Source organism: Leptonychotes weddellii, chromosome X (assembly GCF_054177405.1).
Source record: "Leptonychotes weddellii isolate Sample4059 chromosome X, ASM5417740v2, whole genome shotgun sequence".
Lineage (NCBI taxonomy): Eukaryota > Metazoa > Chordata > Mammalia > Carnivora > Phocidae > Leptonychotes > Leptonychotes weddellii.
This window is the reverse complement of record NC_138385.1, coordinates 1,870,559-1,885,178: the sequence shown is the minus strand read 5'-3', so window position 1 is coordinate 1,885,178 and position 14,620 is coordinate 1,870,559. Positions and strand designations below refer to the sequence as shown.

Genomic DNA, 14,620 nt, shown 5'->3' with positions numbered 1-14,620 from the left:
AAGCGTCTTCTGTCACCTCAGTGATAACTGCTATTAGCAGTTTGATCCATGCCACTCAAGGGTTTTGCCCTCCCCCGACCCCGGACCCTCTACCTACTGATGTTTACCTCACAAAAGCTGCGAGCTCATGTTGCTCTCTAGCACTCTTCACTTAATACTACAAGTCAGACAATAATTTAATCCTGGAACTAAGGTTAAAAAAAAATTTTTTTTAAAGCCAATAGATATCTCTACATCTTTGGCGCTTAATAACAGGAGTAGCTATCCTCCATACTCAGGAATTTTATTTATAAACCCTCACCTATTGTTTGCTCTCCCTCTTTGGACTAGATGTAACTGAAGTTCAGGTAGCTCCAGTGATCATCTTTGTCATATTTCCATTTTGAGGAGAAACAATGTGGGGCTCCGCGGTAAATATGAGCATTTAAAATTATATTTAAGAACCTGTGAAATATTCAGAAAAACAATACTGCATTGCTGATTTTCTCCAAAAAAAAATCTCTGCACTATATTTGTGCTGATTCCGTCTCTTTACCTTTTTTCTTCATTTTATAATTTGGTTATCCTATATACTGTGCACATTTTCCCACTATGTGTTGAAGGTATTACCATAGACAAGCAAATGACCTCATTTTCCCAAGACAAAATTAAATACAATAGTCGAACTATCTTTTATAGGATAAAATTTATCTCATACATTAAATGCTAAAACAAATAAATCCAGTATAACATTCTACATTTAAAACTTGTAACTCAATATTAGGAAAGAAAAGTTGATAGTCTGCATTTTTAATAAACTACTGTGAGGTGAAGGTTCTCGTATTTGAACCTCATACAATGTTTTATTTTCTGCTTGGTTGCTGACTTCAGTACTTGAAAAAAGTTGGGTTTTTTTTTTTTTTTTTAAAGATTTTATTTATTTATTTGACAGAGAGACAGAGAGAGAGAGCACAAGCGGGGGGAGCAGCAGAGGCAGAGGGAGAAGCAGGCTCCCCGCTGAGCAGGGAGCCAGACGTGGGGCTCGATCCCAGGACCCTGAGATCATGACCCGAGCCGAAGGCAGACGCCTCACCGATTGAGCCACCCAGGCGCCCCGAAAAAAGTTGGTTCTTAAGAGGCCACTGTCATCAAATCAAGCTTTGCATAGGAAGAAATCTCACAGAGAGAACAAACTACTCTGTCACAACAACCTCAGTCCATAATACTGGCTAAGTGACTCCTACATGCCCACGGTGTCAAGAAGAAGAACGAGGGTGTCGACGGCTAACAAGTAACATTGATTCAGCACTTATTATGTGCCTACAGGTTTCTCCATCACCGCTTCATCTGACTCTCAGAATCGTCCTATTTAAAAAAAAAAAAAATACTGTTTTATACATACACAAGAGCAAATCTATTTTAGCAAACACAGATTTAGGTTGATGGTTCTAGATTTAGAAGATTTCATACCTAATTAATTTCATTATTTGTTTTAGATTAGCGGTGCTGGGAGAACCCTGATTCACATGGATAAAAATGTAATGGGCTGCCTTGTACAATTTTACAGCTCAGATATTTGCAGTCAGAAGGCAGAAAACGGTGTTTGTGAACAGACGCCAGGGCAGAGTTACAGTCCTCCTAATCGGTGATGGTGTGTTTTTCCAGAATTGGCAGGATAAGCATTCTCTAGATATCTGCGCAAAAACATGTTAACTCGATAACCCACGTGTAGATGACCTTTGACATAGTAAAACAGACGTAGGGTAAATCCCATGGTTATCTGTTAGCCGGTCACTGGCATAAAACCCTGCACGTATATAAGGTTGGCCCAAACCTCTACGGCCCTGTATGACCTCTGAGTAACACCATGAGGCTCTGTGGAAGTCTGGGAAAGCGCATCTCTGACCTGGTTACTCCTATAGGCCGTGCGCTCCAGATTCCTACGGTCTGGCGTGCTGTCTGCGGTGGGAGAGATGCAATGTCACCGTACGAGGCTGACCTGCTGTATCCCTTAGGGTGCCAGTGCTCTGTCACCTGGACTCCCCACAGGACTAAAGATCCTCCTGGCAATAATGAGCTGCCAGAAGTCAGCAACTAGTGTTTCTGAAAAACGTCCTCATCTTTACACCCTAATATTTGAGTGTGTCTTTGCTAAAGCCTCACACAGTTGGTGGTAAGAAATTATTTGAACTGATGATTCATGGTGTGAATAAAGCCCTTCGTCCTGGAACTCCAGGCTGGAAACTACGCACACAATGGGCGGGTTTCCTCTCTGGCGTCATCACTCGATAAATGGTTAAGCTTTGTCAGCGCTCCACGGGAACCGTGAGACTGTGATACGAGTTTACTGCCGTGCGCGCAGGGAGGCCACCTTCCCAACTTAACTACACTGTGAGTTCTTTGTTAGTCTTACTGTTATTATCATTCCCACTTTGATAGCATACCATTCAGATGTTGAAACTTTAACAGGCTACCCACCCATGGATTTGAGAAGTTTGAGAGTCAGTGTTCCCCTATCAAATGTGAGTTAAGTGACTCGTCTTGACCTCAAATTCAAGTTGTAACTAATATCCAGTACTAAAAATAAAAGGGAAAACCCTTAAATGGTAAAATATCCAGTGATTTTTATCAAATTATATTAATCTGAAGCAATAAAGGAATAATTTGTTCTACTTTTTTATAGGTAGCTCACAGGACTAAAAGTGAATGGTATTTTGGAGACTCCGTTTACTGTTTTATGTTTTGACTGGCAGTTTAGTAATTCTGTAGATATCGTATTTTTCTATGGATAGTAAACAGAAGTAGGCAAATTTCTGCTAAAGGTTTTCATTTCTTATTCGCAGATGTCAGGTAACACTATGAGTAAGGGCCATTCGGTGAGGTATCGATCCCCCCATCTGACCCGAGTTTTAATTTGGTCCAACGGTTCTGCAGCCCCTACGCTGCATAATGAAACAATAAGAAAAGTAATGGAGTAATGAGCATGTACTATAATTATCTGAAGCAGGAGAAAAGCATATTGAACAAAAGCCAGTAAGTCTACATTCCTTAAAAGGAAAAAATACGCCCATGTGAATTAAATACACAGAGAACACACTGGCGTACTTATTTTGCCTCTGTGCCTGGTGGCGAAATTGCTCAAGTGAGGGTCTCCTTAAAAGTTTGAAATACACCACAACTTCTTTATCCATTCATCAGTTGATGGGCCCCTGGACTCTTTCCATAATTTGGCTATTTTTGCTAATGCTGCTACAAACATCGCGGTGCATGTATCCCTTCAGATTACTATTTTTGTATCCTTTGGGTAAATACCTAGTAGAGCAATTGCTGGGTCTCAGGGTAGTTCTATGTTTAACTTTCTGAGGAACCTCCATACTGTTTTCCGGAGTGGCTGCGCCAGTTTGCATTCCCACCAACAGCGTAGGAGGGGCCCCCTTTCTCCGCATCCTCGCCAACCACCTGTTGTTTCCCGTGTTGTTGATTTTGGTCATTCTGACTTGTGTGAGGTGATACCTCATTGTAGTTTTGATTTGTATTTCCCTGATGATGAGTGATATCGAGCATCTTTTCATGTGTCTGTTGGCCATCTGTATGTCTTCTTTGGGAAAATGTCTATTCATGTCCTCTGCCCACTTTTAATTGGATTATTTGTTTTTTGGATGTTGCGTTTTATACACACACACACAGGAATACCACTCAGCCATAAAAAATGATGAAATCTCTCCATTTGCAACAACGTGGATGGAGCTAGAGAGTACTGTGCTAAGCGAAATCAGTCAGTCAGAGAAAGACAAATACCATATGATTTCACTCGTATGTGGAATTTAAGAAACAAATGAACGTGGAGGGGGTGGGGAAGAGAGGAAAACCAAGAAACAGACTTTTAACGATAGAGAACAAACCGATGGTTACCACAGGGGAGGTGGGCGGGGGGAAATGGGTTGAATAGGTGACGGGCATTAAGGAGGGCACTTGTCAGTGATGAGCACCGGGGGTCGTATGGAAGCGTTGAATCACTAAACTCTACACCTGAAACTAATATTACACTGTATGTTAACTAACTGGAATTTAAACAAAAACCCGAGGGAAAAAAAAAGTTTGAAGTAGTACTTAGGACTTAATGTTTTGGCTTAAGGGGAAAAGCCTTCACAAAAAAAAAAAATACGGTATTTAAGGAGTAAACTGTCCCTTGATGTCAAATATTCACTCATGGCGGAGGACTCCCTTCTTCCTACATAAGATAAATAAGTTAGAAGTTCGATGGGAGCCTGGGTGGCTCAGATGGTTAAGCCTCTGCCTTCGGCTCAGGTCATGATCCCGGGGTCCTGGGATCGAGTCCCATATCGGCCTCCCTGCCCAGCGGGGAATCTGCTTCTCCCTCTGCCCCTCCCCCTGCTCATGCTCTCTCTCTCTGTATCTCTCTGTCCCAAATGAATAAAAAAAAGAAAGAAAGAAAGAAAAAATAAGTTAGAAGTTCGAAAAAAAGAGTATGTTTGGGCTTACTTTAAAAACAGGGAAAACCATAAAACAAATAGAAGAGTGGGCTCTAGCGGCCATAATTAAAATATCAAACATACAGAAAAACGGGAGAAAGACAGTCCTCTCCTCCAAACGGGAGTATTTTTGTTGTTGTTGTTGTTCTGAATGATTCATGAAAGGAATTTCAGTAACTTAGAAAGAGAATACATCTAGCCGATTTATTCCAAACTAATTCTCAAACAACTTCATGCTTGTGAAATCAAATGTTTCCAGTTGAAAATTTCACGTGGTTTTGCATGTAAAAAGTGCACCAGAAAAGACAAGGCGTGAGAATTAATTGTTAACGTTTTTAGATGAGCATACAATCAACTTTCCATATACTCACTGAATATCAAACTTGCAAAACAAAACTTTCTAGGTAATTAATCTCTAAAGATAGGCACGAAATATTTAAACCACAGGTAACCAAGTACATGTGTATGTTAATAAAATACTTTTAATCAATGCTAAGGGCAGGTGTCATTTAATAGTGGACCAAAATCAACTAAATGACATTTTAATTTTTTTGGTGGGAATGGCATATTCACAACTCCATGTCTCACAAGTCGACATTTACATATCTTACTCAGTTGTCTTAATGACTTTTAGCAGTTTCATTTATTCTGGGGCACAAACTTAAGTTGCTTTTAATAAATTTTGTACTTCTGTGGAGTAGATTGTACTTCAAATCTTATTTTCATTAGAATTGGTTCTTTAACTTAATGAGTATATGCAAAAGGGTGTATTCTTTCATTATTTCTTTTCTTTCAGAAAGAGCAACGTAACCCTCTATGATTGTACTTTCTATCTTTGGGGACTGGTACAGATTCGCTGAAGCAAACTTAAATGTAAATCATCTTTCTTGCTAAAATTTAATTGACAGTGTTAGGAAGAAAAAGTCACCATTACTACCCAAGGTCTGAACGTTTCCTGCATATAACTTTGGAATTACTGCTACTCACATAACTGTTTAGGTCTCACTTGGGTTTACACAGAAAGAGGGCCTTGCACTCAAACAAGCCAACGAGTAACAAGATGTAATCATTTAAACTAGAATTGTTAGACCGCAATTATCAGGTTACTTAGCCCTTTCTTCAAATGTCATCAAAATAACGGAGAATGAAGAGACTTTTGAAAAATTGCCACCTCTTGTTGCTGCTATTAAATGAAAGGAGAGAATATACTTGTTCAGTATTTATATAAGGATTATGCATATAACAGCAAATAGACTATTTCAATGTTTAAATCAATCCTTAGTTTTCACCTTTAAATATTACACTACTTACATGTTCCATCATAAGGTGTTTTTGCAACATGGCCATTTCTTTCCTAAGTTCACTCTGTTCACCAGTAAGAAAATTTTCCTGATTCTTCTCTATGTCTTCCACACTCTAAAACAAAAAGCCTAGTCCAGTTACAAACCACCATTTTTCTTCCTATGTTCAAAACATGCAAAATTAAATTTCAAAAGTACTACAGTTTTTTAATAGACCAGTGATGGCCATTATCTATTTGAAATAAAAAAAAAAAAATTCTAAATCACACACGTAGACGAAAACATTCACTAAGAAAAATTTTAAATATCAGATTCGAGTGAAATATTATTATTATTATTATTATTATTATTATTAATTATTATTATTTTTAGTGGGCTCCACTCCCAACACGGGGCTTGAACTCACAACCCTGAGATGAAGACCCGAGCTGAGATCAAGAATTGGACGCTTAACCGACTGAGCCACCCAGGTGCCCCAAAATAGTCTTATTTTAGGAGACACAATTATAGTACACTTTGCTCAAACATCAAGCAGTTAAGGTCGAGGTCAAAATGGACCCCCAAATAGAAAAGGACTGGGAGTCCATATCCACGAATGCTATAATTTTGAAATCCAGTAATAAGCTTTCTAACACCAGGTAATAACACATTTATTATCAGTAATAGTCAGCGTAACATGATTTCCTTAGAGGGAATAAAATGATCTGCGATGTGACCTCTTCAAGTTATGAAAAACACAACCTACGTTGTCAATTTTGCCATTCATTCAACAAGTGGTGAAATAGTGCATACCGTGTAGAAGGTACCGTGTTGAGTACTGTGGAGGAATTTAAAAATGAATACACAGTCTCTTCCATAGTCCAGTGCCAAGAGCAAACATAAACAGAAATGAGACAAAAATTTTATGATAGTTATAGAAGCACAACTTGTTGCGGCTACACAGCAGAAAAAGGAGATTAATGCCGACACGTTTGGCGAAAGAAAAAGATTTCAATCGGTGAGGATAAGGAAGTTAAAACCACTTCCAGGGGAAGGACATAAGCGAAGCGTGGAAGTAATAGTTAGTTTAGACGAAGCATTTATCAGGAAGGGTGGGACTAAAGACAGGATGTAGCAAATAAAACTAAAAACGGCATCATGTTATGGTGAATCTTTGAATATCTAAGACTTTAGAAGGGGAAACGACCGACAGGCTTTCAGGAGGGAAGAACAATCTCGTGGGAAGATAGTACCGCAGACCTACGAAGGACGGAGAGATCAGATGAGAGAGCTTAATAGCAGGAGCGAGGGACGATGAGGTCCTCAACTAGGGCTGTGGGAATTCGAAGAAAGCAGTGGGAATTCGAAGAAAGAATTTAAAGTACCATTGCAGAGGTAAGTATCACACAGCCCGACAGTAACTGGAGGGGAAGGGTAAGGAAATGCAGGAGTCAAGGAAAACACTGAATTTCCAACCCTAAGTGGTTACACTGGGCAATAACATTTAGAAGAAATAATTTCTGTTACTTTATGAAACCTCCACACCCATCAATAAAATGGTCTTCACAGAGCATTAGAGCAACACGCTCTCTACTTGGAAACAATTCTAATATAACTATTTTGCATATGTGTAATTCTAAGATTCTTTAAAGAATACTTATTTTGAAATTATATTACTAGTGCTTAAACATTCCAGTTAGTTTAGAAGAGTGACATTTTACCATGTATTTGAACAAGATTGTTTAAAGAACAAATCACATGATCATCCCAAAAGCTGCAGAAAAAGTATTTGACAAAATTCAACACTCTCTCATGATAAAAACTCTCAACAAACTAGGTACCGTAGACACACACATATGACAAGCCCACAGCTAACATACTCAATGGTGAAAAACTGAAAGCTCTTCCTCTAAGATCAGGAATAAGACAGGCTCGCCCAACCTCACTACTCCTACTCAACATAGTACCGGAAGTCCTAGCTGGAACAATTCGGCAATAAAAGGAAATAGAAGACATCCAACCTGGAAAGGAAGAAGCCAAATTGTCTCTGTTCGCACATAGCGTGATGTCATATGTAGAAAACCCCAAAGACTCCACACACGCAAAAATCCCTGTTCAAACTAATAAATGAATTCAGCAAAGTTGCAAGTTATAAAATCAACATGCAAATGTCAGTTGTATTTCTACACACTAACAATGAGTCACCCAAAAGTGAAATCAAGAAAACAATCCCATTTACAATAGCGTGAAAAAGAGTAAAATACTTAGGAAAAAAAAATTAACCAAGGAGGTGAAAGCCTCGTACGCTGAAAACCACAAAGCACTGATGAAATTAAAGACAACATACATAAATGGAAAAATTATCCCATGCTCATGGGTTGGAAGACTTAATATTGTTAAAAGGCCCATACCACACAAAGCGATCTACAGATTCAGTGTTATCCCCATCAAAACCCCGATGCTATTTTTCTACAGAAATGCCTCTACAAAGCAATCCTACAATTCATGTGGATCCACAAAAGACTGTGAATGGCCAAAGCGATTCCAAGAAAGAACAACAACAACAAGCTGGAGCCATCACACTTCCTGACTTGAAAACTATATTAACAGAGCCACAGTAATAAAAACAGTATGGTTCTAGCATAAAGACAGATGTATAGACCAATGGAACAGAACAGTGAGCCCGGAAATAAACTTCCACATATACAGTCAACTGATTTTTTTTTTTTTTTTTTAAGATTTTATGTATTTATTTGACAGAGAGAGAGTTAGCGATAGCGAGAGCAGGAACACAAGCAGGGGGGAGTGGGAGAGGGAGAAGCAGGCTTCCCGCCGAGCAGGGAGCCTGATGCGGGGCTCGACCCCAGGACCCTGGGATCATGACCTGAGCCGAAGGCAGACCTTTAACGGCTGAGCCACCCAGGCGCCCCCCAGTCAACTGATTTTTGATGAGGGGGCCAAGGATACAAAATGGGGAAAAGATAGTGTCTTCAACGAATGAAGCTGGGAAAACTTTAGGGTCCCCATGCAAAAGAGCAAAAGAGGGTGGGTAGGGCTCATGTTAAGTGTTCTTAGGACATTAAAAACAACAACGACAACAGCACTCTGACCAAAAACAGAAGGGGAATGTACAGGATTCCATCCACTCCCAAACGAGTATATAGCTGTGTGAAGAAGAGGTCCGTGTCACTGAGGATGATTCTCGCTAACGTGGAAATACGACTGAAGGTAATCTCAATTCACAAGCTTATAGTCTTACTCTGGCTTTTTTCATTCTCCTATATATCTGTGCTGTCTCTTGCAACTGTAAGTTGGCATATAAAGCCACTTTTAGTCACTTTAATAATTCTGCAAGCAAATATGCCATAAAATACTTATAAAATGCAATTGAAAATAAAATTGGCTACTTGCTGTTTAAGAAACATTGGCGGCACAAAGAAAAGTAAATGACATCGAGAAATGATTTAAAGGCTTCCTACTTTCAAACTATGTATTCATCACTACTCTCCTAAGAAAGGCGGACTCTGGAACAAAGAACCATGATTCAATTGTTAATAAAGGATCAGTTTCATGCACGGTATGCATATTTCTTGGTAAAATTCCCAATCTACCAGTCCCTGTTTTGAGTAACACCCACAAAACCGTGAATGAATCTGAAAAGTAGAAGTACATTTAGCATTTATGTTAAATCAGAACAATGAATTCAAAATGAAAAATGCCTCATTAATTTTAATTGATTTTAGAGGCATAACCAAAATGTTTTTAACATGTATTAAGAAGGAAAAACAATTATTTTCTACTTCCACATACATATTACATTTTATGAGAATACACTGTGTTACCAAATTCAACGGACCTTCAAGAATTGCTCATACAACCCTTTAATTGCTTGCATTCTCTGGCTCTGAACCGTTCTAGAGTGTTGCAAAACCTTTTGTTGCTGTCGAAATATATTCTACAAATATAAAAGGAAAAAAAAAAGCTGTGATGACCATTTGGGTAAAATTTAAAACTTAACAACAACAACAACAAAAATCTAGATTAAACTTGAGTCGTTTTTTAAGTAAGTATTTTTTTAGTATCTTCTCTTTTATCAAATATCGTGACCCAGTTTACATCGTTTGTGTTTACCAGTAACATACAAAAACACCACAATGGTCTTGTCTGCTGGTCACTAAGTAGGAAATTTCCTTTCTTAACAATATTCAAAACATATATCTTATTCTTGTTGATTTCAAAATCCACACACATGATCCTTCCAATAATCCTTCCATGATCTTCCTGTTCCTCCACCAGTGATCTTGTTCTATCCCTACTTAGCCACTCACTTTCAGAGTCATACCTTAGATTTTGTCAGCCCGATAACTGAAACATTTACATGACGTTACTAATAGCAAAGACTTATAGAGGAACTATGTACAGATACTGTTCTGAACCATTTCAAATAAGCTTATTATAGAGGAGCTCATTTAAATCCTAAAAACAAAAACAAAAAACCTGTAAGTACTCTCATTATACTCCCTTTCATAGGTGAGGAAACTGAGGCTCAGAGAAAAGCAATTTGTCCATGGCTTCACAGCTAGCAATTAGAAAATCAGAACTGGATCCCAAACATTATCGTCCCAGTGTCCAGGCTCTTGACCACTGTACTACACTGTCTGTCCACTTTGCCCAACATTCCACCTCTACGTCCCTGCGTTTGTGGCTCTCGCTCCCTTTCATACTACAGCTCAGTACCCTAGCAGGATCCGACATCCACGGAATGGAACAGTTTTCATCGTCCCCTGTCTCCACCCTCTGTCCTCATTTTCCCCCCTTCCAGCTAAATCCGTGGCCAATGGTTATACCTACACCCTTGTTTATATACTTCGCCCCCTTCTCACTCTGTCGAGGTGCACGGCTAACCTCAGCCCAACCCTGGGAAATCCAGCTCTCCAGCGGCTCAGACACAACCACAACCATGAGTACTAGTCTCATATAAATTTGTGATTGCTACGACACCAACCCCGCATTGGACCGGAATGTTGCTTGGCAATGATATTTCCCTCGTCCATTCACTGGCCCACTCTCAGGAAACAGTTCCAGGCCTCCTCCTCTGCCCTCAAAAAGCAACATGTCCTCCACCATCCTTACTCCTAAATGTGATACAGGCCTGTCCGTTAAGAGCGAACCATGCCCTGAACTCAACGGCTCGTTCAGGAATGAGCAAACGATTGAAACTAGATTGTTGACAGCAGTCCAGGGGACTTTTCTGCCAGACCTATGGAGAAAGGTTATCTCCGTACACTGGGGTTACTAACCTGGTAGTGAATCTAGGACTGTAAGGTGCTATCATGCTGACCCCGTGGAGAGGGCCTACTAGGAGATGGAGACAGAGCCCAGACGACACTGCCTAAGCAACTGTTACCCGGACTCATTCAGCTGTCCCTGGCGCAAAACTCCCTCTGACTTCTTCAGATAAACCAAGGCATCCCTCTTTTGTACTTTGGCAAACGTCTGTCCCTTGGAACTGCAGGAATCCCAACCGAGAGAGGAAGTAAAGACCAAGGGCTTTTGTGAGTAGGATGTGCGCCTGTGCCTCTCTGATTTTTCTGAGATCGGGGCCCACACACGTAGCCAGCAATGGAAACAGGACTCTGGCTCAAATCTACAGGTCTGAGGTGCGGCCAGGCTCACCATTCCTACTTGAGACTCGGTTACAATAGATTAATTATAAAGCTAAGCCTGATACCAACAGCTAGTTTTGCCTCTTCTTCCTTGGCTTTCTGCACGTCTATATCCCACTCTTGAAGCAAAGTTAGAAACTGCTGACAGTATTCGTGATAAAGCTTCTGCCTGTAAAACATAATAATGAATAGGGTCATACCTTATATTGTTAAGAGAAAAGCAAACCCATTCAAAACCAAATTGACTGGACATAAATGTCCTATAAAGGGAGAAGGGGATGATCACAGCTGAAATTTTCTGATGGAAAATAGCAAAATAAAGCCGATGGCTTACTCTCACTGCTAACTGTCACTCACCGCTAACCGTCTTAAGAGGGATGCTCTCCCGTATGCCTTCGCTCTTGAAAACTAAGGAAGATTTATTGCATTATAAGTTTTCCCCAAAAATGCATTTTATCTACAAGGGGTTTTGTTTTTATTTTTTCATTTTCATCCGTTTGCTGAATAACATATAGGTTGTGGAATGATAAATAGGTTCAATGAGGGTATCGTATTCACTTATATAACGTAACTCTCCCAAACAGTAATATTTCACTTTTTACCCACTGTGGCACAATAAAGATTTTGTACAAAAGAAAGAACAGTGAACCCAATAGGGATACATTTTAAAAATATTCAAATATAAGATTAATCTTTTCTGCATAATTGAATACAGCTAACTATCGTAAGACACTTGCCTCTTATTCAGCTCGCACACTCCAAGAATGAATATAATTTTTTCTTATACTAAGAAAGCTCAATTACAATTTGAAAGGAGAAAAAAGGGGTTATCTTTATTGGCCTCTAGATAATACATCTCTTTCCAATTAAGGTGTGAACTTACAGGACTAAAGGAACTATTTGCTGAGATACAAATCAAGCCAAACGTATTTTTCAATAGAGACTCCGACAGATAGAGGATGACAGCATTATTCTGAATTAATCTGTAACCACAAATACTAAGAAATTGCACACAGCTTCTGGCTCCAAAAACCAACAACGTTACCTTTGCTCTTCCTGGGTTTTCCAAACACGCTCAATTTTCTGGTTAATGTTTTTGACAGAAGCTCTGGTACCCATCATGCATCTTTTCCTCTTTTCATAAAGAAGCTTTCTCATGTCACCTATATTAAACATACACTTATTGACATTTAATGCTGAAAATCCTCTTTTGCAGCTTATTCAAGACAGCATAGGCAATACTGGTTCAGCAGCACTGGAAAGAAAATTAGCATTTTTTTAAAAGGCCTCACATCAGAAATCAAGATTATTCGCTTCTTTTTTTTCACCTGTGAAATCTTTCAGTTACTAATATCTGAATCCTAATTTTTTGTTGTTGTTGTTTTTGCCTGCACACACCTTTTATTCAACTTATCCTGGAAAAAGAGCTAATAAACAAAAGTTACTACCTCCCAAAATGTGTGAAATAAAAATGGGGGGGGGGTTTCCTCAATGACAGTCTTTTAATTTTCTCATGAGAAGACAGTTGTACAGGCTGGTCTTTAATAAATTTATAAAATATCCTCCAAATCAAAGGACTCATTGAGATGGATCCTTGTTAAAAGTCGATATATAAAACACACTTTATCATTCTGTTTTAAAAGTGTCCAAAAGGGATACAAATGAATAAATGAAAAGAGAAGAAAGGTGTGTGTGTGTGTGTGTGTGTGTGTGTGTGTGTGTGTTAATTTAGTCAATGAGGATTTTAAGTATATTTGAGTTAAAAGACCGTGGAGAGTTGAAGGAAATTAAAGAACTTATTCAAAAACACTTCCTAAATACGTTTTTTAGTAAACAAATGGAGCTTTTCTTACAGCATTTTTAAAAAGCAGCTTTGCAATTAGTAAAATTTTTAATATTTCAAAAAACGCTTTCCTAAGCATTTGACTGTATGTTCTGCATCGGCCATCAATAGCTGTTTTCCAGGGACCAGGAAAAGGCGCACTGTTACACAACCACTTTGTTTATCCAGTTTGCCACGTAGAATAATCAATTTATGAGACAGCTCACACACCGAGAACCCTGACACCGCCAAACAGAGCAAAGCTTTCAATACATACCTGCTCGTATGACTGATCCATATAGAGGACTCAAAAATTGACTCGGACTCTTTACTAAGAGTCTTGCCCTGTAACCCGGTTAGTGTTTAAGTGACACCTGACAGAACAGCTGAAAACTTTTAGGTTTGTTGGTTCTGATCACACGTTGCTAGCATGCTGGCAAAGTGGTCTTTAGTTTTCCACTGCACAGTCTATTAGTGTAAAAGCATCATGACAAAGACTTATTTTACAGGCTTCAATGTAAACTTCTGCACCAAAGAAAATAAATAGAGAAGTCAAGGAAAATAACTACAATGAGAAAATTAAAAATTGATACTAAAAACCGATGTATCACTCACTCTGGGACACGAAGTGGAAGAGAGATTATTTCGTGCAAATCCTTCTGATATCCCCACAGTCCATCAAATGTACCCATGTATAAAATAAAAGCATCACTCTTACCTCACCACTGGCAGCCCCAGTCTCTGCACATCCACAGTAAAAAGGGGAACTAAGGAAATCTATGAAGCCAAATCACGCTAAATACTTAAGGAAAATCCTGTATCTGAGAACAAGGCACTAAATAACAGTGTTGTAGCCCACTGATTAACATTTCTTGTTAATGTGTGTTCGTTCTATGGCTCAAAACAACTTACTTTCGCTGAAATAGCTCCTAAATCCTACCTTCAAATCTTTCCAACATGTTCTGCAATTCATTCCTGTAAAGAAATGACATTAGGTATTTAATGAAGGGTACCTAAAACAGCACGCATGTTTTGGATGAAATATGTCATGCCAAGGGCTTCACATACGTCACATACTTGTTACCTGAGCCAACCTTTATTTTTCTTAAAGTACCTTATGGGTCAAGGGAAAATTACTTTAAACGCGTTACCCCACATCTGCCAGAAATGTTCCTGCTGGAGGACTTCTTCCCCCGTAGTATTCAGTTAGCGGACTGTTTCCTGCGTTGAAATAAAAGCGGAAAACATTTTAAAACGAAGTATGGTGGTGGGCACTAAGGAGGGCACGTGATGTGATGAGCACTGGGTGTTATACGCAACTAAGGAATCACTGAACATTCTGTCACAAACTAATGATGCACTACATGTTGGCTAATTGCA

The 14,620-nt window shown here is 39.1% G+C and overlaps 1 long non-coding RNA gene across 4 annotated transcripts; it reads right to left on the bottom strand.

Annotated features, from left to right (window-relative positions):
* Window positions 1–704: 704 nt before the first annotated feature.
* Window positions 705–14,564, bottom strand: LOC145717765 (uncharacterized). Of its 4 annotated transcripts, XR_014141164.1 has the most exons (7): window positions 14,392–14,564; window positions 14,181–14,215; window positions 12,464–12,581; window positions 11,488–11,587; window positions 9,609–9,707; window positions 5,784–5,888; window positions 705–1,344 (listed from the first exon to the last, which is right to left on the bottom strand). It is a non-coding gene; the product is annotated as an uncharacterized LOC145717765 (long non-coding RNA). The 4 variants fall into 4 exon arrangements; XR_014141162.1 differs by having other exon boundaries at window positions 14,181–14,564; XR_014141163.1 differs by having other exon boundaries at window positions 12,464–14,215.
* Window positions 14,565–14,620: the final 56 nt, after the last annotated feature.